Raw genomic sequence first — 13,997 nt, 5'->3', positions numbered from 1 at the left:
CTGCTTTTTGCCAGATCTCCATTCCTCAGGAAACAAGCAGTATCTGATGTCTTGCTTGCTTTACACGCTGACGAAAACAACACCCTTCTCTGAGGCTGCCGAGCCCGGGTAGAGATCGCCCAGCTAAATATTCTAATATTTGATAACAGCCCTGCCAGCATGGAGCTGACTCATTCCATGGCATGTGCTGCTCCCTGAGGATTGCTCTCAGCACAGTGAACAATTAGCTGCTTCATTCATCCCAGCTTGAGAATGGCAGATAGTTACAGGACCACGGGCATGCTCCTGACGGGAGGGATTTATCAACACTCGTAGTTGTTGCTCCTGTAATTAATCTCATGCTATTTCCACACACTCTCACTCACCCTCTGCTCCCACTCTGCTCCTGGCTCCCAAACACTTCTTTATGGTCAGAATGGCACAGAAATAATTTTGGTTTTTGGTCAGTGACATGGAAATGACCAGGAAAAAAGGATGTAATGTGGGGGCTCTGCTCCCCAGCATTCCTTAAATCCTTTGGGGCAGAGCAGAGGCGTCCAGCCCCAGCCCCAGCCCCAGCCCCAGCCCGCGCTGCCCGTGGGCCAGCACAGCCCTGTGACAGCGATGTCACACCTCCCTCCACGTGCCTGGCCCCACAGCAACCCAGGAACACACGGCTGCTCCATCCCCAGGCAGCTGCTGGCTCTTGGTGTCTCAGGGCTGCTGCTCCTGCTCCTGCCTCTGGGGTGGAGCTCAGCATCCCTCCGGGATGTGCTTCCTGGCTGCCTTGGCGGTGGGAACCCCCGGCAGTCCAAGCCCTGCCGTGCCCCTCCTTCCTGTTCAGGAATCTGACACTTGCATCCTCCAGCTCACAGCGAGATGGCAAATACCAGGCAAAGCATTTCTGTACCCCACATCCCTGCAAAACAGACAGCTCCTGGGATCTTCTGCCTCTAATTTTGTCCCAAGTCCTCAGACTGAGGCTCCAACTGGAGATTTATTTTATTGGCTGTTCATTGCTACAGTGATGGCCAGCGTGAGGACGGCGTCCTTGGCACAAGTGAACACAGCACTGACTTCAGCATCCTCCTCTTGTAATTACTGCCCAAAACCTCACCATGGAAACCAAGAGAAAGGGGGGATGCTCAGGAAGGCATGGGAAGGAGCACTCCCAGTGTCCCAAGGAATCACCCCAGTGGCTCTGAGAGTGGGACCCAGGGTGTGTCTGGCTGTGAGGAGGCAGCCCCTGGCTGCAGAGGGCTGGTCCTGCCACCCCACTGCCAGGCTGGGCTGCCCATCCTCCTGGGACAGGGCAATTGTGTCCCCACAGCTGCCATTGCTGCTTTGGGATCACACCCTGACCCCACGGAGGTGCTGCCACAGGGGATGGAGCAGGGACACCTCTCACATCTCCATGGACACCAAGAGGCCACCACGGAGCACATCCATGTGTCACAGAATCCCAGGATGGTTTGGCTTGGAAGGGACACTCAGGCTCATCTCATTCCAGCACCCTGCCATGGGCAGGGACACCTTCCCTGAGGGCACAGCCTGAGCCTGGCCTGGGCTGTCAGAGCTCTGTGTGCTCTCATCCCTTCATGGTGGCTCTGACTGTGACCCATGCTGCTCTGCCCTCCCTGGGCACATCCCCCAGCCCCTGCCTGCACAGCACACATCCCTGATGTCCACACTCCCCACCTCCCCGTGCCAACCAGCAAGGACAGGTGTCCCAGCAACCTCCCAGCTGTGGCTCATCCATCCCAGCTTCCAGCACAGCCTGACAGGAACAGGGGCCTGGGCAGGCACCAACCATTTCCCAAGGTGGCACAGCCCCTGGGGCTGGCACTGACCTGCTGTGCCCTTGGTGCCAGGTGCCCTTGGTGCCAGGTGCCATCTGTGCCCGCTGCCATCACTCCCTGGCTCTCCACTGGCTGGACATGGACACAGGGCAGGGGACACCTCAGCAGAGCACTGCTGGGGCAGCTGTCCTGCTATTACTGTCACCCTCAGCTGGACCAGTGACAGCTCATGGATTCTTTGTAGGAGCTGGGGAGATTGCTCATGGAAAGGGGTCCAGGCACTGGAATGAGCTGCCCAGGGCAAGGGGGAGTCACTGTCCCTGGGGGGATTTAACAGATGTGGGGATGTGGCACTTGGGGATGTGGTCAGTGCTGGGTGATAGTTGGACTCAATGATCTTAGGGGGCTTTTCCAACCCTGATGGTTCCATGATTCTGTGAGATTTTCTGGTAAGAGCTGCCCAGTCATGTCCCCACTGTGTTCAGCCTTCAGCTCCCCCCTTCCAGAGCCAGCACCTCCATCCTGGAGCTCAGGAGCTGGGACAAGGACCAGCCCCACCAGCTGCCTGCCCTACCACTGCCAAACCAACCAAACCATACCAAACCAAACCAAACCAAACCAAACCAAACCAAACCAAACCAAACCAAACCTAAACAAACCAAACCAAACCAAACCAAAGCAACCAAACCAAACCAAACCAGACCAAACCTAAACAAACCAAACCAACGAAACCAAACCAATCAAACCAAACCAACCATACCAAACCAACCAAACCAAACCAAACCAAACCAAACCAAACCAAACCAAACCAACCAAACCAAACCAACCAAACCAAACCAAACCAAACCATACCAACCAAACCAAACCATACCAACCAAACCAAACCAAACCAAAGAAAACCAACCAAACCAAACCAACCATACCAAACCAAACCAACCAAACCAAACCAAACCAACCCAACCCAACCCAACCCAACCAAACCAACCAAACCAACCCAACCCAACCAAACCAAACCAACCAAACCAACCAAACCAAACCAAACCAACCAAACCAAACCAACCAAACCAAACCAACCAAACCAAACCAAACCAAACCAAACCAACCAAACAAACCAAACCAAACCAAACCAAACCAAACCAAACCAAACCAACCAAACCAACCCAACCCAACCCAACCCAACACAACCCAACCAAACCAAACCAACCAAATCAAACCAACCAAACCAAACCAAACCAAACCAAACCAAACCAACCAAACCAAACCAACCATACCAAACCAAACCAAACCAAACCAAACCAAACCAAACCAACCATACCAACCCAAACCAACCAACCCAAACCAACCAAACCAAACCAAACCAAACCAAACCAACCATACCAAACCAAACCAAACCAAACCAAACCAAACCAACCCAACCCAACCAACCCAACCAACCCAAACCAACCAACCCAAACCAACCAAACCAAACCAAACCAAACCAAAGAAAACCAACCAAACCAAACCAACCATACCAAACCAAACCAAACCTAACCAAACCAACCAAACCAAACCAAACCAAACCAAACCAACCCAACCAACCAAACCAAACCAAACCAAAGCAACCAAACCAAACCAACCAAACCAAACCAACCAACCCAAACCAAACCAAACCAAACCAAACCAAACCAACCAAACCAACCAAACCAAACCAAACCAAACCAACCCAACCAACCCAAACCAACCCAACCAAACCCAACCAAACCAAACCAACCAAGTCAAACCAACCAAACCAAACCAAACCAAACCAACCAAACCAAACCTAACCAAACCTAACCAAACCAAACCTAACCAAACCAAACCAAACCAAACCAGTTCCCCCTGCCCCTCTCAGCACTGCCCCAGGGAATCTGCTCCAATGCAAGAGGGAAGAATCACAGAATCACAAACTCACAGAATGACAGAAACTCCTGAGCTGGAAGGGACCCACAAGGGCCATCGAGTCCAGCTCCTGGCCCTGCACCAGACACCCCCAGGACTCACATGAAGTGATTCACCGGCTGAGAGCTCTCCTGGGCCAGGGTGAGGAGCTGAGGTTTGGTGCTTGGCTGGAGCGGAGCAGAGCCCAGACCATGCCCCTGCTCAGAGCCTGAGTGCCAAACCTGCTGCAGCTCCTGCTCACCTCCCCTGCACAGGAGAGCCAGGGACCATTAGCACTGGATGAATGGGAAAGAATTGAAATCAGCTTGGAGACAATCCCCAGGCCGGAGCAGAGGCAGAATTAACCAGCTTATTATTTTTATTTAATGCCCGCATTGTGTCCCCAGATGAATAATTGGTGTGTGGGGCTCTGTGCACAGGGCTGTTATGAAGTTTAATTCATTAGTGCTTGTAAAGTGCCTGGAACTTGTGAGATGAAAGGTGTTCTCAGAGCGCCAGGAGCTGTTCCAGCTCCAGCACTGCGGATCTTTAATAAGGATATTGAACGACTCCTCTGAGCCAGCACATTGCTTTTTAACTTCTTTATGGCTGTTTTTACAAGCAGGATCCTAGAGAGCCAAAAAAAAAAAAAAAGTTGAAAGAGAAAGCCCCATCACAGTGCACAGATCTGGCTCTGCACAGCCACAGACCGGGGTGTGCCACCCTCAGCCCTGCCCTGGGGGACAGTGCCAGGGCTCTGTCCCCATCACAGCCCCTCCATGGGGACTGGGAGCTGGACAGCTCTGGGGATGTCACTGGATGAGTGCTGAGAGGGGCAGGTGGGAAGAAAGGAAGGTCTGGAGGAAGCTGGGGGCTGCTTGCCTGGTTTGCCTGCAGGGTCTGCGGGGGCCTGGCCTGTATTCCACGTCCTGAGTTTGGCTGATGCAGGGGGAGGGGACAGTGGGGGCCATCTGGCCATCCCTGACACCAGCTCACCCATCCATGGATCCATTATCCATCCATCCATCCATCCATCCATCATCCATCCATCCATCTATCATCCATCCATCCATCATCCATCATCCACCATCCATCCATTATCCATCCATCATCCATCCATCCATCATCCATCCATCCATCCATCCATCCATCCATCCATCCATCTATCATCCATCCATCCATCATCCATCCATCCATCATCCATCCATCCATCATCCATCCCTCCATCCATCCATCCATCCATCCATCCATCCATCCATCTATCATCCATCCATCCATCATCCATCCATCCATCCATCCATCCATCCATCCATCCATCATCCACCATCCATCCATCATCCATCCATCCATCCATCATCCATCCGTCCATCATCCATCCATCCATCCATCCATCCATCCATCTCCATCCATCCATCCATCCATCCATCCATCATCCATCCATCCATCCATCCATCCATCCATCCATCCATCATCCATCCATCCCTCCATCCATCCATCCATCATCCATCCATCCATCCATCCATCCATCATCCATCCATCCATCCATCCATCATCCATCCATCATCCATCCATCCATCCATCCATCCATCCATCCATCATCCATCCATCATCCATCCATCCATCCATCATCCATCCATCCATCCATCCATCCATCCATCATCCATCCATCCATCATCCATCCATCCATCCATCCATCCATCCATCCATCCATCATCCATCCATCCATCCATCCATCCATCCATCCATCCATCCATCATCCATCCATCCATCCATCATCCATCCATCCATCCATCCATTCATCCATCCATCCATCCATCCATCCATCCATCCATCCATCCATGCCTGTTATCCTGCTCTGACCCTCTCCAGCACAGTCAGACACGTAGGTGAGTGGAAGATTTTAATGGAATCACAGATTCATGGAATGATTCATGGAAGGGACATTAAAGCTCATCTTGTTCCACCCCCTGCCATGGAAGGGACACCTCCCACTGTCCCAGGCTGCTCCCAGCCCCATCCAGACTGGCCTTGGACACTTCCAGGAATCCAGGGGCAGCCCCAGCTGCTCTGGGCACCCTGTGCCAGGGCCTGCCCACCCTCACAGGGGAGAATTCCCTCCCAATATTCCATCCATCCCTGCCCTCTGGTAGTGGGAAGCCATTCCCTCTGTCCTGTCCCTCTAGACCCTTGTCCAAAGTCCCTCTCCAGCTCTCTTGGAGCCTCTTTTAGGCACTAGAAGAGGCTCTGGGGTTTCCTGGATCCTTCTCCCATCCAGGGGAACACTCCCAACTCTCCCAGACTGGCTCCTGACGGTGTTTCCTGCCAGCCCCATTTCTCTGCTCAGTGCAGCCACTCAGTTTGTGACAGAACCATTGCACTGAGCCCAGCTGTGCCAAGGCCAGGAACACGAATCCTTTGGAACACCTGCTTCTCCCACATCCATCTTCCTGCAGCTACTGCTGCTCGGTTACCTGGCACAGAACCCTGGCTGTGAGTGCACAGAAAACCCTTCCAGCCTCAGCCAGGTGGGAAGAGCTTTCCTTGTCTGAAGTGCCACCTATGGCATCTCCAACTGCTGCTGCATTTCCCACCACAACGAGCTTGGAGCAGAAGGTTTTTTAAATGTCCCACTGGGAGGAGAGCGAGCTGTTGTAAATTAAAGATGACTCTGATGAAGGGGATAGAATGATGTATTTGACTCCATGGATATCAGAAGGTTAATTAATTACTTTATTATACTATATTATTTTATATTATTATACGATATTATTTTATATATCTAAATCTGCTGATATTTTATATATCTGAATCTGCTAAGTATTTAACCCTGCACACACTGCACACACTGCACTGAATCTTGTGACTGTCAGCTGACACACACACACACACACCTGGCCCTGATAGGCCAAGGAAACAAAACATCCTCACTGTGGGTAAACAATCTCCATATTGCTTTCTACTTTGGCACAACACAGGCACAGCAAGTGATAAGAATTGTGTTTTCCCTTTCTCTGAGGTTCAGAGAATGTGAATCTCAGAAATCCTTGGAAGAATTGTGCCTTGCTTTTCTCTGTGAAGGGAAATGTGGCAACAGCGAGCAGCACCAACGAAGGACGCAGGATGGGGCTAAGAAAGCAGCAACTTCTTCCCCTGAAGGAAAAATGGATCCTCAAAAGTGGAGGCTGAGACCTCCCCACCTGCCTGCCACTCATTGCTCTCCTCCTGCTGCTGCAGAACTCTCGTGTTTCCCTGGGAGCTGTTCCCAGTGCTCCACACAGCACAGGGAGTGCAGGGAGCTCCTCCTGCCCTGGAACACCAGGAACAAGCCATGGCCTTGCCCCTGCTCACAGGAGCGGAGGACTCATTGTTTGCTTTAATTATCCCAAAGCTTCTTTACTTGGAGGAAAATAAAATATTTATCAGGGACTTGTGGCTCTGGCGAAGGAGATTATACTCAAATTAAATTTTTAGATGCCTGTAAAATTTAATTGGCCTTAGTGCAGGGCAGTTCCTGTCTCTGACAAGGAGAAGGGTTTCTCTGACCAGCCCTCAGCCTTTGGAGAGCTGTCCCCTCCAGCACTGCCAGTGCCGCCCAGGGGTCAGCTCAGGCTGCTGTGCCTGTGCCACCAGCTGTGCCCAGCCTGGCAGCCCCTTCCCCACGTCCTGGGAGCACAGAGAGGTTGATCAGTGTGGGGGAGGACAGAGCTGCCCAGCCCAGCTCCACAGCCCAACCCCAGCTCCTCTCTCACCACCTGATGGATGGGTCAGGTCCTCACCAGCCTCTGGAGGACCCTGCCCCTGCCACATGTCCCTGACTTCTCTGAGGTTTTTCATGGACAGCCTTTGGCCCTCTCCTAGTCCCCATTCCTGACTGAAATCCCTCCTGTCCCCAGGCCTGAGCCTGGCTTGGCCCTTCCCTGGCTGTGTCCCTCCTGCCCAGGGTGATGTCCCTCCTGGGCAGAGGAGCCTTCTGCAGACATCTGGAAAACCCCACTGCCTGTGGTGGAATGCTGTGGTGCCACCATGGTGAGGGGACAGGCACAAACCCCCATGGACACTGTCCCCGCTGGGGAGGGCCCAGGGGCACAGATCAGTTTATAATGACTGAACTGTTTGTTATCCCACTCCATTCTTGCAGAAAATCCCTTTGCCCGTGTGTGTGGAGTGATGGGCTCCAGCTCTCCCCTGCTGGGAGTGATGGGCTCCAGCTCTCTCCTGCTGGGAGTGATGGGCTCCAGCTCTCTCCTGCTGGGAGTGATGGGCTCCAGCTCTCCCCTGCTGGGAGTGATGGGCTCCAGCTCTCCCTTCCTGGGAGTGATGGGCTCCAGCTCTCCCCTGCTGGGAGTGATGCTTTGTGTCCAAAAAAAGTCAAGGATGGAGAAACTGTGCTGCCAAAGGGATGGAGAGCCACTGTCCCACTTGGGCTGTTCCTGACAGACAGGATCTGTCCCCGTGCTGTCCCAGGCTGCCCCACAGAGCCCTGCTGTGCCCTGCCAGCCTGAGCACTGCTCCACTGGGAATCCAGGTCTCCAGGCTCCTGCTCCTTGCCCTCACACTGTGCTTTTCCCATTGTTGCTGACAGCTTTGCCAGAGCTGGGGAAGCAGGATTTCATTTTGCTCTTATCCCTGGAGCAGAAACGCACAAGTGCCAGGGAAAGAAATCTGAACCACAACGTGGAAATCCAGAGGGATTCAGGTCTGGCATGGCAGGGATCACCCAGGAGCCTCACTGCTAGTGAAATCCTACACTGAGATCAGAATCAGGGAGTTGGAAAACACATCCTATCCCCTTTGTGCTGTCCTTGGGCTCCCAGCCCCACAGGTGCTCCCCCAGCTCTGCTGCCTTCCCAGCAGTTCAGTGGTTTCCTTTCCCAGCCAGCCCTGCCCATGCAGGTTTTTCATTTCAGGATTAATGTCCCCAGCTCCAAAGGCTTCCCAAAGGCTTACAGGGCCATCAAGGGGGTTAACCCTTCCCTCTCCAGCAGGCAGGAACCTCCCCGGCATCACTGAGGGAATTAAACAGAGACATCAAAGGCCCTGTCAGAGCTAGGGGAAGGCAGAGACATTCTAAGTCCCAGCAGAGTCTCTGTCAGATTTAAAGAGGACAAATCCTTCAGAGATTTCTCCTTCAAGGGAAACAAGGATGGAAGCACGAGGGTGGCAGGGGTCTGAACAGGCAGAGAGCAGCAGGAGTGAGGTGGGGCTGGGGCACAAAGGACAACACAAAGTCTGTCCCCAGGGACACCCTAGAGCCACACCCTGCATGGGAGGGGACCCTGCTGGATCAGGCTGAGGCACCCACAGGGGACAGGCTGTGTTTGGTGTCCCCAAGGACAGCCAGGTCCTGCCCTGGCATCCCCCCAGTGCACTCCCACTCAGCTCAACCAACCCTCCAGTGCCAAACCCACTGCAGCCCTCCCCAAATCCACACGATCCCGTGGGACCCATCAGCCCTTGGGCTGAATGCACAACACCAGCCTGTGGATCATGGAGCAGCTGCCTGGATAGTGAGTGAATTTAGGGAATATAAGCCAGGCAGGCTCTGGGCCAGAGGCTGTTGTGACAGGGACACTTTGGAGCATCTCAGATAATCAGCACTTAACTGCCCCCTAACCCTAACCCTAACCCTAACCCCAAGATTCTGGTAAAGTGTCCAAGCCCCAGGAGCTGCCCTGTGTGTGCCCCTGGTGTCCCCACCAGCTTGGGCAGCTCAGCCCAGTCCAATGTGGCTCCAAGGGAGGCTGCACAGGGAGCTGAAGGCTTCACCCAGCCTCTGCAGTCCTCCTCATCCTCAGGGGAGGCTCTTCATCCCCCCCCTTCCCAGGTGGAACAGATGGATGTGCCAGGGATGAGAAACAGTGACATGGTGGCATTTCAGGGGACTGAACACCAGAGACCCCTGAGAGCTGCTGGGCAGGGAGAGGGATGGGATGGGATGGGGAGGGATGGGATGGGATGGGATGGCATGGCATGGCATGGCATGGCATGGCATGGCATGGCATGGCATGGGGGCAGTGGGAATGTTTGGGAGCCCAGGGCAAGGTGGGATGGGAAGGTGGGGATGTCTGTGGGAGCCCAGGGCACTGCAGGGTGTTCAGTGCTGGGGTGGGGGGTACCAAGCCCTTCCTCCAGGCTGGTGCTGAGTCCAGGGCTGCCTCTGCCAAGCTGGGCAGGTGCTGGCAGGACCAGGAGTGCTGCACATGGGCATCCTGAGGTGTGACAGGGCCTGAGTGCTGGTGAGCCCCCTCTGCCTGCTGGGAGCTGGGGGGACCCTTGGAACAAGTCCCCAGAAGCTGGGACTGGAACTCCTGAGGCTCCACAGCACTGGGACCACACATCCTCCCCTTGCCTGGGGCTGTCCTGTCCTTGTGATCACGGCAGCCCCACAGTGCCAGGAGGGGGGACACTGCTGACAGAGCAATGCTGCAGGGTGCTGAAGGGTGGGGCATCCCCCAGACACCCTGCAGAGCCTGGACACCCTGCAGGCAACAGCCACGAGACACCTGAGCTCACACACAGGGAAGGGTCAGGAAAGGACAAGGAGACATCACAGGAGAACAGAATCCTGCAGGGGAGGGACAGGGACAAACCCTGTCCCTGAGTGGGGTCAAACCCCAGCTCATCCCCTTGTCCACAACACCAGCCAACACAGGAGCACACCTGGATGAAATCACAGCCTGGCAGAATCCATGGACAAACCCCAGGAATGATGGATGCAAGAATTACAGAAACCTTTTTGGTTGATGGGAATGCCCAAATTTCTCCCAAGAGGTCACTCTGGTCACCAGAGCAGTGGTGGGAGCTGGGGTCTGTGCCAGGCAGGGAGCTCTGCCAGCTCTGCCATGGGCACCCCACGAGCACAGGGCACTCAGCTCCACAGCCAGGGGAAAGCAGCAGCAGCAACTGCAGATGGAATCTGTGTTTCCAGGGATAATGGGAATCAAATGGAACGTGGCTGCTGTGGGAATGGCTGCAGCCCCTGGGGAGCCCTGCCTGGGCTCTGTGACCTCTGTCACACCATGGAGCTGCTGATGTTCCTGTGCTCCCCTCCTGCCACTGCCCCAGACTGGCAGCGTGGGGCAGAGCCTGGAGCAGGGAGGGCAGGGATTGGATCCCTGCATTCCCGGGAGGGATCAGGGACAAGGACACACCACAGCGCAGCTGGCCTCTTGCAGCCCTGTCTCCTACAAGCTCTTCTCTCTTCTCTTCTCTTCTCTTCTCTTCTCTTCTCTTCTCTTCTCTTCTCTTCTCTTCTCTTCTCTTCTCTTCTCTTCTCTTCTCTTCTCTTCTCTTCTCTTCTCTTCTCTTCTCTTCTCTTCTCTTCTCTTCTCTTCTCTCTCCAAGCAAACTGTCTGGAACTCCAGGATGCCCCAACCCCCCTGGGTCCCCAGGCCCAGGGTCTGGCACCAGGGAGGAGTCTCTGCTGTGCCCCTGGTGCCAGGCACTGCCTGGGGGACGCTGGCACACCTGGTCACAGCTCAGGGGAGGGACTGCCCCAGAGCCACCTGGGGCTGCCTCAAGCCAGGAGGGCACCCTGGGAGATGCAGGCAGGAATTCCTGATGGCTGCACACCAGCACTGGCACCACACCCAGGCCCCACATCTTCCCTCCCTGTGTCCCTCAGCTCCGTCCCAGAGAAGTGCCAGGACATCAACAAGGAGGTGACATCCCTGTGACAGCCCAACACCATTGAGTAATGGGGTGTCACCTGTGGGACCACACGGCCTGGGTGACCCTGAGCCATAAGTATGGCATGGATGGGGGGTCAGGACACACAAGTGGGGATTTAGGGGGTGCTAGACACATAAATGGGTGTTTGGGCCCCATAAATGGGCTTTGGGGAGTTGTTTGTGTTCACGTATGGGGGTCAGGGAGTGTTGGGATCCATAAGTGGGGAGCTGAGGAGGGTTTGGATCTTTAGATGGGGTGTGAACCTCACAGATGGGGGTCAGGGGGTGTTGGGATCCATAAGTGGGGAGTTGAGGAGAGTTTGGATCTTTAGATGGGGTGTGAACCTCACAGATGGGGGTCAGGGGTGCATTGGGCCCCTCAGACTGGGTCTGGGGGCTGTTTGGACCCATAGATGTGAGGTTAAGGGGGAACAAGGACACACAGAGAGGAGTCAGGGGGGCTTTGGGCTCCATAGGTGTGGGACTGAGGGGTGCAGGGGCCCATAGGTGAGGGTTGAAGGGACACCATCACCCTCAGATGTGGGGCAGAGGGGTTTTGTGACTCATATCTAGGGGTCAGGGTGCACTTGGAGGGCACAAGAGCCACAGCCAGGCTCGGGGGCTGTTCTGGGGTCTGGCATGGGGCAGGGGCCACCCCAGGAATGGTGTGGGGCACTGGAGGCACAGGTGGGGCAGGATGTGTCCCTGTCCAGCTGCTCATGGAGGCTCAGTGACAGGGACAGAGCTGGGGGTGTCCCACAGAACCCCCAGTGCCAGGAGCTGCTGCAGGAGGTGCGGCTGAGCTGGGCACCGGTGTGGGAACAGGGCACAGAAGGGTTTGCAGCTGGGAGCCCAGAACAATCCTTCACAGGACAAAACAGCTCCTAATCCTATTTTTATGCTGTGGTAGGAGCGTGCCCTACAATTCCCAGGGAGGCTCTTACAGGGACAGAGACATCAGGCAGGAGAAGGAAAAAGCAAAAAGCCGGAGGGAGGCAGGGCTGGGAGGATGAGTTACAGCAGAGACTGAGGGAATCTCATTTGTATGGCCTAGAAAGGCAGCGCTGCAGGGGAACAGGATAACACTGTATAAATATCTAAAGGGCACTTGTGTGAGGAAGGGGAAAAAAGTGACGCATGCAGCAGCCGTGGGAGGGACGCGATGGGCCGGAGCCGGGAACGCTTCCCGAGGAGCTGCGGCTGCTGCAGCCGGGCGGGCAGAGCAGGAGCCCCCAGGGCTGGGGGGCCCCAGGGCACCAGCAGGAGGGAACAGCCTGGCACGAGCGGCTGGTGAGCCTGGCACAGCTGGGAGGCCGAGGTGGCACTGTCCCCACAGCCCATTGTCCCCACAGCCCATTGTCCCCACAGCCCCAGCAGTGACCAGGGCTGACCAGATCTTGGAGGTGCTGTTCCTGCTGCCTCAGCACAGAGCTCCAGGTGCCCTGGCAGAGCCTGACCTCTCCATTCCCTCTGCCACCACAGCTTCCCAAAGGATGGAGTCATTAAGGCTGGAGAAGCCCTCTGAGACCATTGAATTCAATCCTTAACCCAGCACTGCCAAGGCCACCACTAAGCCGTGTCCCCAGGTGCCACATCCACACGGTTTTTGAACACTTCCAGGATGGTGACTCCACCACTGCCCTGGGCAGCTGTGCCAGTGCTCTTCAATGAAGAAATTTTCCCTAATACTGAATCCAAACCTTCCCTGGCACAACCTGAAGACTGAGGCATTGAAAATGCTCCAAAAATTCACCCCGAATCCTTTCTAGCACAGAAATTCCCTGCAGAATTCCAGCCTGAGGCTGACCTGCTTCCCTTTGGCCATGAGGAACCTGCCCAGGCTGGTTTGGGGTGTCCTTGGAGCACAGCCCCCAGGCTGGGCTGTGTGGGATGAGCAGGAACCACAGCGGTGCCAGAACGGAGCGCGCTCCCATCCCTGTCTGCATTCCTGCCCCTCTCCCGGCTCTTCCCTGCAAATTCGAGCTGCTTTTCACAATCACATTTGCTTTTTCTTCTTCAAAATAAAAAAAAAAAAAAAAAGAAGGTTTTTCTCTGTGCCGTTGCCATGTGCAAACCCACACAAACACCAGGAAAAGCCGGCGCCGGCTCTGCAGAGCCCGTGCCCGCAGAGCCCCTGTCACAGGCAGAGCCGGGAAACAGGAGAAAAATAGATTTTCCCTTCAGCCCTTCCAGACACATGACTGAGACTTATTATAGCAATAACAGGCACGGGGGGTTGCAGAGGCTGGCCCTGTGTGTTCCTCCCCTCGCTGCTGGGCCCCTTCCCTCCCCAGGGAAGGTGGGGCAGGTTCTGTGCAGCTGCCCCAGGGCTCAGCAGAGCTCGGGAAGGATTCTGGGCTCAGGAATCCCTCAGGCTCCAGCAGGAAGGCAGCCATGGAGCAGAGCTCCATCAGGAGATGGTGCTCCTGAGGAGCATGGTGGGGGGTGTTCAGCTTGAAGAAAGGAAAGAGCCAGGGAGAGCTCAGAGCCCCTTCCAGTGCCCAAAGGGGCTCCAGGAGAGCTGGAGAGGGACTGGGGACAAGGGCCTGGAATGCAAGGACAAGGGGAATGGCTTCCCACTGCCAGAGGACAGGGATGGATGGGATTTTGGGAGGGAATTCTCCCCTGTGAGGGTGGGCAGGCCCTGGCACAG

General features: G+C 55.2%; 1 protein-coding gene across 7 annotated transcripts in view; it reads right to left on the bottom strand.

The window, feature by feature from the left end:
* The window catches only part of DLGAP4 (DLG associated protein 4), a 156,863-nt gene that overhangs the window by 99,138 nt on the left and 43,728 nt on the right, over positions 1 to 13,997 (bottom strand). The gene's annotated exons all lie outside the window — the stretch shown is intronic.

The sequence above is a fragment of the Agelaius tricolor genome, unplaced genomic scaffold (genome assembly GCF_023055355.1).
Source record: "Agelaius tricolor isolate 1412-34295 unplaced genomic scaffold, bAgeTri1.0.p SCAF_49, whole genome shotgun sequence".
Classification (NCBI taxonomy): Eukaryota; Metazoa; Chordata; class Aves; order Passeriformes; family Icteridae; genus Agelaius; species Agelaius tricolor.
This window is presented reverse-complemented; position numbering and strand designations above follow the sequence as displayed.